Source organism: Lolium rigidum, chromosome 5 (assembly GCF_022539505.1).
Source record: "Lolium rigidum isolate FL_2022 chromosome 5, APGP_CSIRO_Lrig_0.1, whole genome shotgun sequence".
Taxonomy (NCBI): Eukaryota; Viridiplantae; Streptophyta; class Magnoliopsida; order Poales; family Poaceae; genus Lolium; species Lolium rigidum.
This window is the reverse complement of record NC_061512.1, coordinates 269,674,645-269,678,557: the sequence shown is the minus strand read 5'-3', so window position 1 is coordinate 269,678,557 and position 3,913 is coordinate 269,674,645.

The window sequence follows — 3,913 nt, the reverse complement described above, 5'->3', positions numbered from 1 at the left end:
TATCATTGTTATCGTTTACCTACTCGAGGGCGAGTAGGAACTAAGCTTGGGGATGCTTGATACGTCTCAAACGTATCTATAATTTCTTATGTTCCATGCTTGTTTTATGACAATACCTACATGTTTTATACACATTATATGTTGTATTTATGCATTTTCCGGCACTAACCTATTAACAAGATGCCGAAGAGCCAGTTGTTGTTTTCTGCTGTTTTTGGTTTCAGAAATCCTAGTAAGGAAATATTCTCGGAATTGGACGAAATCAACGTCCAGGGTCCTATTTTTGCACGAAGCTTCCAGAAGACCGGAGGAGATACGAAGTGGGGCCACGAGGAGCCGACACAATAGGGCGGCGCGGCCTGGGCCTTGGCCGCGCCGGCCTGTTGTGTGGGGCCCTCGTGTGGCCCCCTGACTTGCCCTTCCGCCTACTTAAAGTCTTCGTCGCGAAACCCTCTGTACCGAGAGCCACGATACGGAAAACCTTCCAGAGACGCCGCCGCCGCCAATCCCATCTCGGGGGATTCGGGAGATCGCCTCCGGCACCCTGCCGGAGAGGGGATTCATCTCCCGGAGGACTCTACACCGCCATGGTCGCCTCCGGAGTGATGAGTGAGTAGTTCACCCCTGGACTATGGGCCCATAGCAGTAGCTAGATGGTCGTCTTCTCCTAATTATGCTTCATTGTTGGATCTTGTGAGCTGCCTAACATGATCAAGATCATCTATCTGTAATACTATATGTTGTGTTTGTCGGGATCCGATGGATAGAGAATACTATGTTATGGTGATTATCAATCTATTACCTATGTGTTGTTTATGATCTTGCATGCTCTCCGTTATTAGTAGAGGCTCTGGCCAAGTTTTTACTCTTAACTCCAAGAGGGAGTATTTATGCTCGATAGTGGGTTCATGCCTCCATTAAATGCGGGACACCGACGGAAAGTTCTAAGGTTGTGGATGTCTTGTTGCCACTAGGGATAAAACATTGATGCTATGTCTAAGGGTGTAGTTGTTGATTACATTACGCACCATACTTAATGCAATTGTCGGTTGTTTGCAACTTAATACTGGAGGGGGTTCGGATGATAACTCGAAGGTGGACTTTTTAGGCATAGATGCATGCTGGATAGCGGTCTATGTACTTTGTCGTAATGCCCAATTAAATCTCACTATATTTATCATATCATGTATGTGCATTGTTATGCCCTTTCTATTTTTCAATTGCCCGACTGTAATTTGTTCACCCAACATGCTTTTATCTTATGGGAGAGACACCTCTAGTGAACTGTGGACCCCGGTCCTATTCTTTACATAGCATACAATCTACTGCAATACTTGTTTTACTTGTTTTACGCAAACAATCATCTTCCACACAATACGGTTAATCCTTTGTTACAAGCAAGCCGGTGAGATTGACAACCTCACTTGTTTCGTTGGGGCGAAGTACTTTGGTTGTGTTGTGCGGGTTCCACGTTGGCGCCGGAATCCCCGGTGTTGCGCCGCACTACATCCCGCCGCCATCAACCTTCAACGTGCTTCTTGGCTCCTCCTGGTTCGATAAACCTTGGTTTCTTTCTGAGGGAAAACTTGCCGCTGTGCGCATCATACCTTCCTCTTGGGGTTCCCAACGGACGTGTAAATCTACGCGCATCAGTGGGCCACGGCCCCCCCGGCCCCCCCGGCCCCCCGTTGCGTCCGCCCATGGACCTCGCCCTTCCACCTATTTATTCACGATCTCGGGAAAAACCTAAACACCCGAGCCTCCATCCACGAAAAGTTCTGTCGCAGCCGCCATCGCAGACCCTAGATCGGGAGGGTTCTGAAGCTCTTCCCGGAACCCTGCCGAAGAGGAAGATCATCACCGGAGGTGAAAGAACATGGAGCCCCCATGTGTGGTTTTGGTAATTGATGATAATCCCTATGGACTAACGGTCGTATTGAGAATCAATATTAGGACATGTCCATAGCCATATGTTGGCCTCAAGGTTGCGAGATGGAGAAGATCGAGTGCAATAAAGAAGACGGGTGAAGATGGTGTCGAAGAGAGACGAAGATGGTGTAGAAGATGAAGAGGGATGAAAACGGTGTAGAAGATGGATGAAGACCGTGGCATGCGTATAAGATGGAAGAAGAAGGTGGTATGTACAAGGTTGAAGAGGATGAAGACGGAGCTTGCCGACTCGAGAGGAACGCGCAAGGATAAGGTTTGTGCTCGATAGGATAGTGGGTCGCATCATCGGAGGGAGCTCAAACCTTGCATGCATAACATCGTGTTTCTCGGTTGTTCTTGGTTCTTATCCATGAGATGTTCGAGAGCTTGTGTTCATTCTCATGACAAGCTCTAGCTCATCGGAAACGGATTCCGGATGCATGGCATGTTGCATGTTCGAGGGTGATGATTTTCCCGTTTTACCTTATTGAGAGATTACACCTCTATGACCATAAGAAAATCATCATCTACTTGTTTCTATTATTTCACCTTGTAAAGAGGTATCTCTCGTCGTCCTCTTTCCAGCAAAATTGGTTTCACCGCAATCGGAGCTTCCTATCTCGAGTTATTGATTTTTCCATATTGCAGTTTAAAGAAAAAGAAAAGAAAAAGGGGAAGCGGTACTGGGCCAGTACCGGCCCAGTACCGTAACTAGCTCTGTGAGCCCCTGGATCTGGCCGGTACCAAACCGGTACTGGGCCCGATACCTTTCTTTTTTTCTTTTTCTCCTTTCTTCCTCCCAGCAGCCTCCCCCCGCACTTGGGCCGCCGCCGCCTCCCCCCGCCTAGCTTGCCCCGCCACCCAGCTCCCTCACTGGGCCGCCGTTGCCTCCCGCCTTGGCCCAGCTCCGCCGCTCGCTGGGCCCCGAGCACGCCTGCGCCCACGCTGCCGCTCGCTCCACGCAAAGCCACGATCGCCCCAGGCGTTGACCCCGCTCGATCCCACACGTCGTACGGCTCCCGCGCGGGAGAGACACGCGTCGTCCCATGCTGCTGCTGCCCGCCCCACGCGCATGTCTCTCGGTCCCACCTGCTGCGCATGCGCTGCTGCCTGCCACCAATTCTCTCTCTCCTTTTTGCACCAATTTGCTCTGTTTTAGATACAAGCGGTAGTACCGCTTTGCACAGCGGTACTACCGGTTTGGGGCAACTTTTTACCTGACTTGTGCACAGTTTTGCACGCAAGATGTAGTACCGCTTTGACAAGCGGCAGTACCGCTCGGGCGCGAATCTGACCGTTTTTCCAGTCCCAACAACTATATTTTGGAGCTCCTATTTATACCTCTCTCCCACCTCCGTCCACACTAGTTATTCTTCTCCACTCTCTCTCCTCCATTGTTGACCTTGAAGAGCTTTACCATCCTCTTGAACCCCCACTATTTCTTGCATATTTTTGGGGCAAAGGAGAGAGGAGATCTAGATCTAGTGCTTCACCAATTGAATCCCTCTCCAAGTGAGGGGATCTTGCTAGATCTAGATCTTGGAGTAATTTGGTGTTCCTCCTCATATTTGTTCTTCCTCCCTTATTCCCCCAATAGCTTTTGTAGCTTTGTTGGAATTTGGGAGAGAAGAACTTGGGCATCTTAGTGGTGTTCTTAGCCATTGCATTAGGTGCATCGGTTTGGGTTCTCTCCGGGGTTTCGGTCTCATAGAGGGCTTGTTGACCTTAGTGGTGTTGTTGCCTTCGTGGTATTGTTACCTTTGTGGTGTTGTAGCCTTTGTGGCCTTGTAGCCTTTGTGGCCTTGTCGTCTTTTTGGCGTGGTAGCCTTTGTGGCGTTGTTGCCTTTGTGGTTTTGGAGCCGGTTGTGGCGCGTTGGAGTCTTTGTGGCTTTGTTGCCGGTGTGGCGTGTTGTAGCCTCTTGTGGCCTTGTACTTGAGAGCCTCCGTGTTGTGGAGTTGCCTCAAGCTTGATACTTGGGTGTTT